At 41.4% G+C, this 15,965-nt stretch overlaps 1 pseudogene; it reads right to left on the minus strand.

Moving 5' to 3' along the window:
- Nucleotides 1-803: 803 nt before the first annotated feature.
- LOC120520235 lies at nucleotides 804-15,743 on the minus strand (annotated as a pseudogene).
- Between the last annotated feature and the right edge of the window lie 222 nt (nucleotides 15,744-15,965).

The following is a 15,965-nucleotide window of genomic DNA, read 5'->3' on the forward strand; positions in this document are numbered from 1 at the left end:
TATTAAAGAGGAATAATCATAAACAAGAAGTCTTAATATCATTAGAACATTTAAAATATGAGATAAATCAGCGGAATTTACAAATCAAAAGTTACCAAATGAAACGATTTGACAAATAACAGTCGTCATATTTTTTATTTTGTGTTTTGATCTTTTAGATTAATAAGCAACTCAAATTTTACAAACTGTGAAGCACTAACAGGCCATTTATCTCTGTGAATGTAACACCTAATCATATTTAACTAAAGATTAATCTAAAATAAGTATTCTTTTCACATTAATTATTATAAAACCAAACTGTCCTTCAAGGTCATGTTAATATTCTAAATATTTTTAGATCTTACCAAACACTTCACATCCTAACTTCTCGTGTGTTTAATATGCAGAGAGGCCACAAGAGGGAGCAGTTTGGCTCCAGAAGAATCAGCTGACTGTCACAGCCCTGAAAGTCACAGGAATGTCACTAAGGTGCAAGTCACATGACCAGCGTCTGAGTTGACAGCACATGATGAGGGACCACAGGAGATGACGTGGAGTCGATTATCAGTGACTGGCGATGTGTCCAGTGTGCTCATCGACTTTTAAATGACATTTTGCCCTGAATGTGCCCAGCTGCCCACCCTGCTGACTGACATTTCCATTTCATTAATCCTGAGCTCTAAAAGCCCCGAGGTCAGCAGAGATGACCTCAACCAACACAAACATCAGACAACAGGACAACATGGCTGTCAGCCTGTAGAGTTTGAACAACTGCCAGTGTGCAGCTGTGACGAGGACCTGAGTGACCAGATAGACCAGTGGCTTTATGAGGTGACACAGCGGGACTGAAGCAATGGCCGAGGTGACAGGAGAGAGAAGAGGGCAGCAGGGCTTAGGTCAGCAGTGAAGAGCTCATCGGTGACAACCTGTCTGATGAGCGAGTGCTTAAAGAATCAGACGTCAGTCACACATCGAGATGTGGATTTGATCAACGAGGAATACAATCTGTGATCACAGGACGGCCATCAGCGTGTGGCAAGTCAAGAGGAGAAAATCAAGGAAGGAACACAACTGACAAACAAACAAGTGACACACTTGTCTGACGCACTCTGTCTCAGGTCACTCATCTCACCCTTTATCACCCTGACTCTCTTCTCTATCATCCTCACCCCTCACTCTTTTCTCATCTTCTCCTCTTCCTTTTAACCCCTCAGGCTCCGTGAAGATGACAGATTTAGAAGTCGCCATCTGCTGGTGAGGCCTGTAATACACAGTGGGGGTGTCAGCCTGGGCCTTCATTGGCTTCTTCACACACACTGATGTCAGGTGACACGCAGCTCCTTAAGAGGTCCTGAGGGAATTGTAAATGAATCCTGGGAATGTGTGTGTCAGTGGAAAGATAAAAGTGTCCCCAAGTGTCACATCTGATTGTCACTTTGAACACCGACAGTGAAGGTGAAGTCAGTCAGCTGACTTGTCTCCTTGAGGTTGGGTGACAGTGGGAACAACAAGGAGGAGGTGCAGTTTAATGTCTAACGTGACACCAAGTGACTCAGTAAAACACCAAACTCCATCAGTATGGCCGACATGTGACTGAGCGGTGAGTCCTCGTCTTTAGACATTCACAGTGAATTCATTCAGAGGTGACAGACCACCGGAGTAACTAATAGAGGGGCAGACAATGTCTGTTCAGAGACCAGCACTCCAGTCACTTCTGTCACTCTGTGCTCCTAAATAGTCACTGGAATGAGGCTCTGGATACGGAGACAGGCATGTGGTCCTGCTGGAGCAGCACTACTGAAAGGCACTATATAGACTGACTGACAGGTGACATTCAGTGACACACAGAGGACACAGCAGTTGGGGTGTCAGCCTGAAGGACATGTGGCTGTGAATCAACAGTGACCCCTGCTGGTCAGACTGGTATTTGTAGGTCTGAGGTGTCACCGCCCCTCATTATGACACTCACACCTGATTGGCTACTCAGACCCAATAATAATGGAGACCCTGACAGACGCACTCACCCCACATACTCATCCACAAATTCACTCACAGAGGTGCTGCCCCCCCACCTATAGTGGAAAATTAATTTTGACCCAAACTGCAAACACAAAGACACCTGAGCTTGTGGGGACATCAAGTGACCGGTGGAGGGTACTGGTCAGTGGTCACATGATGTCAGATGGCTGATTGTTACACTGGAGTTTAGACCAACATAAAACCCTGGATAGAGGGGCTCAGTGAAGGAGGTGTTGAACCTGTGCAGGAGGGTCATTGTGTGTGAGACGCTATAAAATGACAGAGAGCCAGCAGGCCAGTCCAGATACACACCTATTCTGGGGCTGGGGCGCTGATTACAGTCTGCTGTTTATTGTGCCACACAGAGTACTGGGAATGAGACCACATCAAACACCAGGACTTGTCGTTGTATCCAAGGTAGCACTCCCTGTCCCATCCTTTCCTGCTCAGTCCTTTATATGCGACTCCAATCCTCATGAAGTCTCCACTGCACTCCACCTCCCAGTAACAGCGAGTCCCAGTCAGAGCCTCTCTGCACAGAACTTGGTAACAGCAGTCAAATCTGTCAGGATGATCAGGATATTCAGTCTTTGTCTTCTCCCATTTCACTTTCTTGTTCCCTTCAAACAGACGGAGGTATCTGTGTGCCATGTTGATGTCCAGTGTGATGGGACAGAAGTCTGAAAGGAGAGAAAAGAAACGAGTGAGGAAATCTGGGAGTGTGTAACGGGACTGGGGACGGAGCACAACACAGACAATTAACAAGAACCAATCAGGAGAAGCTGACTAGACACTAATAGTAAAAATCTCATCTGATTGGACAGAATCTGTGGGATGAAAAATGAAATCATAAAAGACAACAACAGACAACAATGAGAAAGGCAGGCAAGTCAGTCATTTGAAAGTCATCTCAGTCGTCAGAAATTATGATAAACAACATAAGGTCACCATTGAGGTCAGAGTTCTGATGGACTGTCCACACTGACCGCTGGCTTTATTAAATGACATGTTTTATTGTCACAGTCCACCTCTTTAATTTAAAATCAATCAAATGTCACACTTCACAACCACATCAATTATTTCAAATAAAGCTGCAGTCAGCATTTACTAATTTTAATCTATCTATCTATCTATCTATCTATCTATCTATCTATCTATCTATCTATCTATCTATCTATCTATCTATCTATCTATCTATCTATCTATCTATCTATCTATCATATCGTGCCTTTCCCATCTGTCATTGTCTCTCTCTTTCTTTCTTTAGTGTGTTTCCTGTCATCTCTTTTTATTTTTGACTGTCATTCTTATCCAAGGTGACTCCCATCATCTCAGATTCCATTGTTTCTTTTTGTTTTCTTTGTCCAATCAGAGCCCAGGCAGGTTTAGTGACTTGCTGAGGTCACACAGTGGTGTCAGTAGTGGGATTTGAACCCACAACCTCAGAGTTTGAACTCCAAAGTCTTCACCACCACAGCACACTGCCTTTTCTCCTCCATTTAAACTCTCCTTCTGTTCAATTTGAGGTCAGCTTTACTCTGGTGGTCTCATTAGGTAGGTGGGCTACAGTCCTGTGGACCCTCATACATTTTGAGAATATTAGCAGTTGTGCTCACTGGAACATGAAGCATTTTTAACTAAAAATATGTATGTATATAGAGTCATGTGAAAAGTAAGTGCATCACGTGACGTGGATTTTATTTTTCTTTTCCTTTTAAACATTTCTGGACACTTCAAGACTCGGGTTCAACAGACAGCTTTGGTGATTCACTGACTGAGTCTCTATCCCATAATGCACCAGTCACAGGACCCCATCACTCTCAGCCCCTCAGTCACACAACACTCAGACTTTCATATCCTAAGCCTGTCCTGCTCTATTAAAACTTCAATGATTTTATTGTGATGATCCATTCAGTCAAAGCACAAACTCACATTTTAAAAGTCGTCTCTGCTCTGAGGTGCAGGAGGCTGGAGGGTAAAAACTGGAGCTTCATGAGCTGAAAATAAAAAGAAAAGAGAAGAAGAATGGAAACTGTGAAGAAGGCATTGTGGGATCTTAGTTTAGTTCTGAAACACGAATTAGAAATGCAGAGGAGTTCAAATAAAACATTTCTAAAATATACAAGGGCTGGCAAATTAGGTCAAATGTCGATTTGAATATTCATATTAATAATAAATATACAGGGAGTCAGAGAGTATTGAGACCCCTCACTTTCTGCACACTTTACCGTGTTGTTGATTTAATTGTAAATGGATTAATGTGCCTTTGTGCTCATCAGTCTACACTCAGTAACCCAAAATGAGAAAGTGAGCGCAGGTCTTCAGAAAGGTCTGCACATTTATTACAAATCAAAACTGAAACGTCTCCTTCATAGAAGTATTCAGACACTTAATTCAGGTCTTTGTGGAAGCCCCTTTGGTGGTCTTCATGACTAAGTGTCACTACAAGTTTTGCCCTCCTGTATTAGGCCAGTTGATCCCATTCTTCCTAGCAGATCCTCTCAAACTCTGTTAGATTTCAAGGTAAGCGTCTCTGAACAGCCATCTTCAGGTCTCTCCTATTCTGTGGGGTCTCATTCTGGTAACTTGAGGACACCCGGACTTGTCACAAAGCCACTACAGAGTTGTCTTGGCTGTTGTCTTCCTGCTCAGACACAGGAAGCAGAGGGTGATGTTGCGAGGAACCTCATCAGAACTGGCCGATGTTAAGAGTGGTGGCCAGCAGGGGTCAGTGATGGGGCTGCTGCTATTTTTAATATCTAGAAATGATTCAGATGGGAATATAAGGAACAAGCTGGTTAAGTTTGCAGATGATACCAAGATAGGTGGATTAGCAGATAATTTGAAATCCATTATATCATCACAGAAGGACTTGGATAGCATACAGAATTGGGCAGATTTGTGGCAGATGAAATTTAATGTCAGTAAATATAAAAAATTACACATAGGAAGGAGAAATGTGAGGTTTGAATACACAATGGGAGGTCTAAAAATCGAGAGTACACCTTATGAGAAGGATTGAGGAGTTTAGTGGACTCTAAGCTATCAACTGCCAGACAGTGTTCAGAAGCCATTACGGAGGCAAACAGAATGTCAGGTTATATAGCGCCTTGATGTGTGGAGTACAAGTCACAGGACGTTCTGCTCATCCTTTATAATGCACTGGTGTGGCCTCATCTGGAGTCCTGTGTGCAGTTTTGGTCTCCAGGCTACAAAAAGGACAAAGCAGCACAAGAGAAGGTCCAGAGAAGAGCGACTAGGCTGATTCAGAGCTACAGGGTCGAATTATGAGATTTATCTTTTAATCTTTTATGAAAGATTAAAAGAGCTGAGCCTTACAGTTTAAGAAAAGAAGATTAAGAGGTGACATGATTGAAGTGTTTAAAATTATGAAGCGAATTAGTACAGTGGATCGAGACTTGTATTTTAAAATGAGCTCATCAACAAACGGGGACACAGTTGGAAACTTGTTAAGGGTAAATTTCGCACAAAAATTAGGAAGTTTTTCTTTACACAAATTACGATAGACACTTGGAATAAGCTACCAAGTAGTGTGGTAGACAGTAAGACGTTTGGACTTTCAAAACTTGACTTGATGTTTGCTTGGAGGAAATAAGTGGATAGGACTGGCGAGCTTTGTTGGGGTGAATGGCCTGTTCTCGACTGGAGTGTTCTAATGTTCTAATGTTCATTGATCCATAGCCCAATCTGAGGTCATAGGTTCTCTTTAAGGTCCTCTCAGTATTTGACTGCACTTCTCCTCCCCTCAGTTCTGACCTATCAATTTGTCCCCATAGCCTGATGCTGTCACCACCATCTTCACTGTAGAGATGGCATTAGGGAGATGGTGAGCAGTGCCTGGTCCTCTCCAGACATCCTGCTTGGTCTTCTGTATAAAGAGTTCATTGTTTGTCTCATCAGATCTTTGAATCTTTCCCTTGATGCTCTCAGGCTGTCATTTGTCTTTAAATTGAGAGTATCTTCTCCCTGGCTGCTCTACCATAAACCCTTGATTTGTGGAGTGCTGCTGAGATGGCCGTCCGTCCTACAGTTTCTCTCATCTCAACAGAGGACCTCTGAAGTTCTGTTGTAGTGACCATTAGGTTTTGTCACCTCCTGGCCAAGGCCTTTCCTTCCCAGTTACTCAGACTGGCCATTTCTAGAAAGTGTCTTGGTGTTTCCAAACATTTTCCATTCCTCAATTCATGAGGCCACTGTGCTCTTGGGATGACTCAAAGCTTTACAAATAGCTTTATCCCATCGCTCTGATTTTCCTTCAACAAAATTTGATTACAGACGTCTACAGAGGGCCCTTGACCTCCTTGGCTTGGTATTTGTCCTGACATACAATGTCATAAATATTCTGTATTTTATAGATGTTGACAAGCAGGTACAGTTGGGGACATCTTCAGGGCTCCATCTAGTTAAATAATCCCACCCTGAGTCGAGAGGGTGCTGCTCCTGCTAATGTCATCACTTCAGTGAGTTCACAGGCCACAAGACGAGTGACGTCACTTCCACAGCCCGCTAATTAAGCTCCGCCTCTTCAGTGACACCCTATAAAATGTTACCAGAAGTGGGTGTTCATTACAGATCTGTGACTGAGGAAGACGGAGCTCCGACTCACAAGTGACTTTAACTTGACAGCCTTTGATTGCAGCAGACGCCATCATTGTGCTCCGTCTTTGTGCTTTTTATTTCATCTTCATCATTAAATGGGTATTTCAGGGTGGTACCCCAGCTCTTTGTGCCCACTCTCTCTGCTTATCTTCACAATACACACATACAGAATATGTCTAATGTGATGGATGGCCGGGATGGACCCTGTGCCCTTGGCTGCTTCAACTTAGTTTGTGTTTAAACAAATCACTGTCTTTATGTGTAAACGTACGTAACTCATAATTTATAAAGTGTGTTTTACTCTGAGGCTGCACTCACTGAAATGTTCAGGTGGTCCTCAAGTACTCAGAGTTCTGACGCAGTCCTCCAATTGCTTATCTTCAACACTGAAATATGTCAATTAAAATGCTTTTGGTGTGTAAACTCCTTTTAAATGTTGGTGGGAGACACGACTTCTGAGCAAACAACAGCAGGATATAAAACACGAGAGCCCAGGGGGAGCACAGCTGAAAATGGATGAACGTGAACTTTTAACGTGGACTCCATCCAGCAGAATGTAATGGACAGCGAAGACAGCAGGAGCAGATTGAGATGTTCTGATGTTATAAAGCACTGACGCTGAGCTCAATTTGAGTCCATTAACGTCTTCTCTGTTCTCAAATAAACAATTCATTTCTGCTCTGAGCCGGCTTAGCCATTTAAAACACATTTCTGTTCATTAATCTTAAGGTGAGCAAAGTAAAGGAAATAAAAAGAATCTCAAAGTTAATTGAAAAAGGACTTTTAGGAGAGTATATGGAAAAGTGTAAGGAGTGTAACATTTCAAGTTAAAATCCAAAACATCTCATTAAACACAGCTGATTATTTAGAGAGTTTGTTATCACTCAGCTAATGACTGTGAAAGGCGCTATATAGTAAAAATAATAAACAGCAAAGGATGGCAGATAAATGTTAAAGAGCAGGCCTTCTTCAGTGTCCTCTTATTGTCACTCTGGTCCTCCTAATGGACTTCAATAACAAACACAATGTCACCAGACGCTGTACCTGATGGAGTCCTTGTCATGATGACCCACTGGCTGATCTTCTCCAGACTCTTTGTCAGACCTGACAGCTTCTTTCTCAGGTCCTCAGAAGAGAAATCAGCGGTGACAGTGAAGCTCAACGAGTCTCCATCAGCAGGAAGGACACAGCGAGATGAGAAAGTCTGAATCAGGAGAGAAGAGGGACGAGATTTCAGAAAGGAGACATTAAAAGTAAGTAATGCTGATAAGAGGGGCTCTTCTCAGTTAAAGATCAGTGTGGTGGGCAGTCAGCGTGGGTTTAGATGGTGAGAATGCCTGTCATTGACTTGTTGGTTATTTATGAGAGAATATTTGGTGGGACCTGCAATGGGCTGGCTCCCTGCCGGGTTTGTCTACTGCCTTGCTCCCTCTGTTGTCTGGGAGCTGAGACTCAAAATTCAGGAATTGAAGAGGGAGGTGGGCCCAGAATTGACTTGGCACACAAAACAAGGCATTCAGCTTTTATGGTTCTAAGACAAACTTAATGAAATTAAATTAAATGTAAAGACTAACACATGAAGGGAGAAAGCTCTTTAAATATTTATATAATTGAAGGTCTGCAGCTCAGAACTGTGACTTGTGAGGAAATCCTGGTTGCCTTTGTGTCATCATCATCATCAACCATACAAAGCAGAGAAAGCTTTGGCAAGCTGAGTTATTTAGCGACCACCATGTGTGGAGTGTAAATCAAGAAGAGAATCTCCATAATGTCTGTGAAACACAGTCAACAATCAGGACTATTGTGTGGAGTGTGAGAGAAAAACACACAAGATGAGAGACGAGACTGGACTGTGGGGTCTGAGCTGTAATGAAATGCTGAAGGATTTGAATCTCATCAGTTTAAGGTTGGAGACATCAGAAGGTGGCATTGTAAAAAAATTGGCATCATCCTTTATTAGATGTCATCTTTTACACTTCATAAAAATTCACTTTTCACACAGTCAGCTGTAGGATTCATCTGTCTGTCATGTATATGAAGAAAACAACTTTGAGATATTTGTAAAAAGAATATTTGAAATGTTATGGAAATATGAAAAGATGATCTGTGTTGGACTGAATGGCCTGTTCTTGTCATGTTGTACAAACTCCTCAGATCTTTTAAATTTCTCTCTAAATCTTCTCAGGTCCCACACACCCCAGTCTGATCCGACTCCCTGTGAAGTGTCTCTCTCACCTGCAGGAAGTGGAGATGGTCCTTGGTCTTTGAAAGCTCCTTCAGCTCAGCTTCTCTCCTCTTCAGCTCCTCAATCTCCTTCTCCAGTTGCTCCATGACTCCTTCAGCCTTCTCCGCTTCTCTCTTTTCTTGTTCTCTGATCCTCTCAGTCAGTTTCCTGTGGGCTTCCTCAATGCACCGTATCAAAGCAGTGAAGCTCTTCTCATTTTCTTCCACCTCTCTTACCACAGACATCTGAATTGATAGGATAAAGATTTAGAATTGAGTCACCTGTTAAGAATAACCAATCATGAGGCACATTTGTTGCTATTTTGATGTTGTGATGAACAGTTTGAATTGGCTGAAGTGACTGCTGGTACTTTATTTGCTGAAGGAAGGTCAGAAGCAGAATGACTCCAATACAATATGTTCACTCCATTATGCCCAGTACCATCATCACTCTGCTGATGTTGCCATTCATGAAATTGCAAGGCTTTATGAGATACACAGTCATAAAAGGCTTCTTTGTGAAGGATCTTGAGAGCAATTGACAGGAGCTTCTGGGGACACCTCTACTGTCTTGTGGGACTCCATTTGACCTGCGAGTTTATATAAAAGTCTGTCTTTAAAAATGTAATCTCCTGCTCAGCCTGAGGTTAGGAGTGGAGTAGGACAACAAACACCAAGAATAAAGAAGAAGAAGAAGAAGAAGAAGAAGAAGAAGAAGAAGAAGAAGAAGAAGAAGAAGAAGAAGAAGAAGAAGAAGAAGAAGAATTAGTAAAGAGGAGTTCACTTGTGTGTTAGAAGGTAACATGTAACCATATCAGAGCTATGAGATGGAGATATTAAACAAGAGGGTCTAGGTGTTGGTCATGGGGCTTCAGATTCCATTTAATTTCATGAACTGTTTGCATAATTACCTTCTTCCATCTCTTTTCATTGTAAAGCTCAGAGTTGTGTCTGTATTTTCATGTTTGATGTATTTCCACTTCATTTATGAACTTTGCATTATTACTAATGAATTTGCTATTTTAACTATGGGTCAGACTTATATGATGACCGCTGGTTGTGTGTTAAACTATGTGTGAAGTAAATGGTAAAAGGTGCCTGCTATCAGGATCAACAACCCCAAAGCTGGAGGTGTTCTGCTGTTTTCAGAACTTTGCACATCTGGACAGTGACTCACATAACTCTACGACAGAAGGCAAGGATGTGAAGAACTAAAGGTTATCTCCTAACCAGCCACTAGAATGAGAAAGAAAGGATAATGTGAGATTTTTTATTAAGTAATTTAGATGTAAATTTACACCAAATACAGAGAGTATTGCCTTTAGTACACATGTGGAAAATCTCCTTGGTTGAGTGGATAGGCTCCTGGCTGGAGCAGGGAACGATGGATCCATTGTCATTGTCACATGTGTCAAGTTCTAAATGAACAATTATATGAGGATGGATCAGACCACCAGTTAAGCAGGACAATTTAAAGACTTAGGTACAAAGCTGAGGAGCAGTAATGACAAAGTGATCAGAAGTTCAGCCTATGCCACACATAAGACTGAGGAAATAGATAGATAGATAGATAGATAGATAGATAGATAGATAGATAGATAGATAGATAGATAGATAGATAGATAGATAGATAGATAGATAGATAGATAGATAGATAGATAGTGACCCTCATAGAATCTTTATATAATTAAAGATTTATTTTTCATAAAGTTGTATTCCAAATGCACAAACACTCTTTTGAGCCAAACAATGCAATCCATAACAAACAACTTTTCCAAACAGAATCCAAAGACAGTGGTTGTAAAACAAACCACAGGTAAAAAATTCAGAAAATCACAAAACATAAGGCACAGCTAAAAGAATACAAGAACGTAAAAACTCAGAGCACATTCACAATGAAACTGTGTGAGACCCTCGGGTTTATAGGGCGGAAGGAAGCTCCTGGTGGTGATTGGCAGAGGTCCACCTCTTGGTCAGTCACACACAAACCACTTGGAACATAACAAAGGCAGCTTATAGACAAAATCAAATACAAAGAATAAAGCACATACTCAACCAAATCAACATTAACATTAATAAATAAACAAAAAGACATGAAACAAGACAATGAACAACATTATGTGGAGGGAATCCTGGCAGATAAATGTCACAGTCAGCAAGGGTGTAGAGAGGGATTTCATACATAACTAATAAGCAGAAATTCCAGGAGGAAACAACAAAAGCAGACGAGCGTAGAAACATAAACAGAAGTGAAGGTCGGTCTGTGAGGTTGACGCTCCTTCATTTCTACTTCTTCAGATGTCACCTCTGTGTCTGGATTGGACAACACAGTGTTGAGTGACACATTAGGCCCCCAATTTCTTATAGCTAAAGACACACTCAACTGGACTCGACTGGCTGTTTAGTGCTTTAGTACACTCGATGGTGTTGGTCTGTTTAATGTGAGTCAGTGTTAAATAAATTATGTTGGATAAGTTTGGTCTGTCTGGGCACAGAAATGTGTGTGAAGAGTTCTGTATCTTCTGGATGAGAACTTTCACATAAATGAATCCTGGTAGAACTGGGCATCAGAGAGTGTGCTACCTTAGACAGTATGCCAGTTCATTACAGGGTCAGAGCTACACTAGTGATCACAATGGAAGCCAATTTGGGGTTTCTGCCAATTAACCAAACTGAAATATGAGGATGTGGTGGAAGATGTGGAATAACTGGAAGAAACACACTGAAACACTGGAAAAGGGGTAAACTCCACATGGAAATAGAATGGAGGAAAGTGGATGAGAGATTCAGCAGATGACACCACTGGACAACCTTACTGTCCTTTGTGATAAAATATTAAAGCTTAAGTAAAACATTTGGAGGTGTAGGTTATGTAAAGTTTGCACTCAGTCAAAAGTGGAGATCCATAAGTTGTAGAGTCTAGTAAAACTGAGAGATACCAGAATGAACAAGAGAAGGCCATTACGGCCTCCAGAGTAAATCAAGAATAGACCATCTCTCCAAATGAGTTATTTTACAGGACAAGACAGGCTCTCAATGAGAATATAACCTCTTAATAACAAAAGAACCTGAACACCTCATCTTTAAATCACAACATCATTGCGGACAACATGGAGAGAAGGCTAACAAGATCTTAGCTCAGCAATCCACAAGCAGGAAGTTTGCAAGGCAATAATAGAAATTAACAGCGTAAGTGGAGACAAAGTAAAGAAGCCTAAAAATATAACTCACACATTTAGCAAGTACTATAAATCTTTATATTCTACTCAGTTTAAAGAAGACGAGACACAATCTGAGGAGTTCTTTCATGTAATACAAACACAACAGCTGGACACTCTTAGTGCAGAGGAAATGGACAAACCTCTGACACTCTCAGAACTACTGGATGCTGTAAACTCACTCCAAAGTGGTGAAAACAACAGGCCCTGATGGCAACCAGTGGAATTTTATAAAGATGTTTTCAGCTAAGTTAGCTCCACTATTATTAGTAAAGTTTACAGAAGCTACAGGCAATAAAATCTACCAAAAAAATCCTAATTTTTCACACCTCCACCCACTTCTTTTCTAATCAGTCTTGAGGTGTCAGACAGCATCTTAGCAACATATAAAAATATTTCAAAGAATCTCCCTTAAAGGGTCCTAGAATACGGTGGGAAAAGGACCTTTTAATGAATATCTCAGAAAAGGAGTGGAAGTCAGTCATGCATAGAATACACTCCAGCTCCATATGTGCGAAATATTCAACCATCTGACTTCGACTCTTTCATCGATCACATTTATCTCATTTAAAATTGAGAAGAATCGAACCTGCGAGAGTGGGAATAGATATCCAGCCTAACTAGGCCACATGTTTTGGGAGGACAACAAAGTAACATCATTTAGGGCCAAAATATTTGAATGTTTTATCAGACAGCCTTGGGGTCATAATCACTCCTAATTCACTAACAGCTGTGGTTGGTGGGCTACCAGAGGGGCCTAAAGTGGAGGAGGACACATTGACTGTAACTGCCTTGACCACATTGTGTGCTCGTGGACTTGTCCTGCTGAACTTGAAGACCCCCAGCCCACCTGTGATAAGTCACTGGGTCACTGATGTTTGACATTTAAAAAACAAATTTGTTCAAAACCTTTTTAAAATATGGCAAGATCTAATTAATAAAACTTTAAAATAAGCAACCATAACAGGGGAAAAGGAAATTCTGACATTTTATTTATTTTTTGCTAAATTATTATGAATTTTGGCCCAGCTGCTGGCTCTTGTCTCTTTTTCTGGGTTGCAGTGTGAATCCTGTTTGGTAGTTTTTGTTTTTTGCATTTGTTTTGTTTGTTTAGATTTCTGTTTTAACTTTCTGATTTTGTTTTATTATTTTTTATCTTAACTTTGAATGTCATTTGTTGTATAAGTTGATTGTATGCAATGCTATTTTTAAAATAGAAACAACTTAGACCATTAATGGACATTGTGCCCGCTGATCTAATTCAGAACATCAGCGTCGACCTTCAGTTTGAGTTTCTGTTAGTAGAGTTAAGTCTCCTTTAAGCAGCTGATGGAATATCAGAGGACTTTAGGGTGAAGATGTCTGAGTCTCCACTGAATGACACCTGGGATTCTGTCAACAGTGAAAGGCCATGAAAGACACCACAACACGTCTTCTCTAACTCTCCTTCTTGTGTCCCTACTCATCATCTCCAGTGAAGCTCTCTGCTCTTTAACTTCTCATTTATTTCTCCTCTCTTTGATGTGAAGTGCTGTCATCACATTCCACTCACCTTCATCTCGTCCATCGCCCTCCTCGTCTCCTTCAGTGTCTTCTCTCTCTCCTCAAGTCCCCTCTTGATGTCACTCAGTGTTGCCCCAAGCTGTTTCTGTTTGGACACAAAAGAGAACACGTGTGGTCAGATCAGAATTCACAGTTCACTTTGTGATTTCTTCTTCTCTTTTGGAGTCCTGAAATTATGTGAAGAAGCACCAAATGGTGGACTGAAGTTAAGTGTCTTTATCTGAACTTACTGTACATTGAGGTTGTTTAGTAGTGATGGGGATTTGAAATTTGTCTTAGATGGTCAGACTTACACTTCTAGTAAGTTCTTTACACTCCTGCTGGACTTGTTAGGGTTTTACCAAATATGAAAGCTCAGAGTCTTTGTCATAATCATACATTTGGTGGAATTATCACTCAGGGTTTGACATTCAAAATGTCCTTACTGCTCCACTAAATAACATGATGTCTAATCACTAATGAAGAGCCTGATGAGTTATATCATTAAAACAGAAAATCTACACAGCAATAGTATATTGACATTACTGAGCTGAACTTATTGTAAGAATCGTAGACTTAACTCTGGAGTACAATACAGATTGACATGTGACAATAATGTGTCTCTTAAACAGCCCTGAGATCAGCCAAATGCAAACTCTGATTCTTTAAAATGGACAAACACCACAAAGGCAGACGAGCAGCTAAGCACACTCAGCGTGTAAGTGTCAGCAGTACAGAGTGTGTCTATTGACGTGTCAGACCTTCTATTGAATTACATTTAGGATGACATTGTGTGCTCACTTACTACGCTTACATCAGCCAACTAACATTATCTTGTTAAGAACACCTCAGGAGGGTCCGAATGTCAGACATTTCTACACGTAGCCCACGTGACGCTCGCACCCCTGCCAGTGGACATTTCTAGACAGCAGGCTATAGTTGGCCTCCCACTGCCTTAGAAACTCAAAAGAGAAACTGATCAGAGCAGAAAGAAACTCAGCAGGCTGTGAGGAGAGAACTCAGTTGTTTGTGGGCCATCTTGGGGATATATAAAGAAAATTACAATGCAGAAGACCATTAGCATTAATACAGAATAACATTACCGTCTCTGGTTTCCATTTCAGCACATTTTTCAATTATTTCAGCATTCCGCTTTAGATCGTTCATTGTTCGCCTTCCTATTCCATCATTGAAGCAATACTTGAAGAGCTGTTGCTGTTTAAGTAAGCGTTTAATAAGTTCAAACAGCACACACATATGTTGATAGGCCATAACAATGTATAGTAGTTTAGTTTAATTATAACAAAAGAGAAAAGCTACAAACCGCTATTAAAGCTGAAGGTACGTAACGGACACTGGGATTTCTGTTGTTCCAATGTGCAGAACTCGCAGTAGTAATCGGGAGACGCTGTCGTGCACAAGGTTGGGATTTTGTTATTTAGTCCTGACAGTTAATCAAGTGACAGATAATCGAGTTTACTGTAGATGAATAGATTTCTCTGTCACATTAAATGTACAGATTCCATAACTCAATAATTCAAACAGTTTCCATTAAACACTTACCTGCTTTTCTTCTCTTACCGTCTCCAGCTCGACCATTTTATGACCGTTATGTTCAGTCACTCCACACATCATGCAGATACACATCTGATCAGTTCTACAAAACATCTCCAGACTTTTCTGATGTTTTTCACAGAGTTTCTCCTTCAGATTTCTATCAGGATCAGCTAGCTTGTGGTGCTTCAGGGTCGCAACTTCATAGTGAGGCTGCAGGTGAGTCTGACAGTAGGAGGCCATGCAGGTGAGACAGGACTTCACCGCTCTGAACTTCTTACCAGTACAGAAGTCACACTCCACGTCTCCAGGGCCGGCATAATTCTGAGGAGGAGGAGAACTGAGAGTCGTCTTCTTTAATTTCTTGATGACTTCATTCAGCAGAGTGTTTCTGTTCAGCTCAGGCCTGGTGGTGAAGGTGTGTCTGCACTGAGGACAGCTGCTCTCTTGGCTCTTTTCCCAACAGTCCGTGAGGCACTTCAGACAGAAATTATGACCACAGGGGATGGTGACGGGGTCAGCCAGAGTGTCCAGACACACCGAGCAGGTGAACTCGTCTTGTAATCCACACAGCTGGGCTTCAGCCATCGTTCAGTCTGAGGAGAGGCAGGCAGAGAGAATCAGTCAGACAAACAAGGAAGTGACTTGTGAAGAAACGAAAGTGAAAGTTTGTCTGTGCTCAGTGAGGAGGAGGAGGAGATTTAAAGAGAAAGCTGAGAGCTGACAGAGAGAACATCTGAGGAGACACTGAGGGTGAACAGCTAATGTGAGACAGGAGCTCAGAGAGTGAAGACCACCAAGTGACAGAAG

This window comes from Polypterus senegalus, unplaced genomic scaffold (genome assembly GCF_016835505.1).
Source record: "Polypterus senegalus isolate Bchr_013 unplaced genomic scaffold, ASM1683550v1 scaffold_3425, whole genome shotgun sequence".
In the NCBI taxonomy this organism is placed as follows: Eukaryota; Metazoa; Chordata; class Cladistia; order Polypteriformes; family Polypteridae; genus Polypterus; species Polypterus senegalus.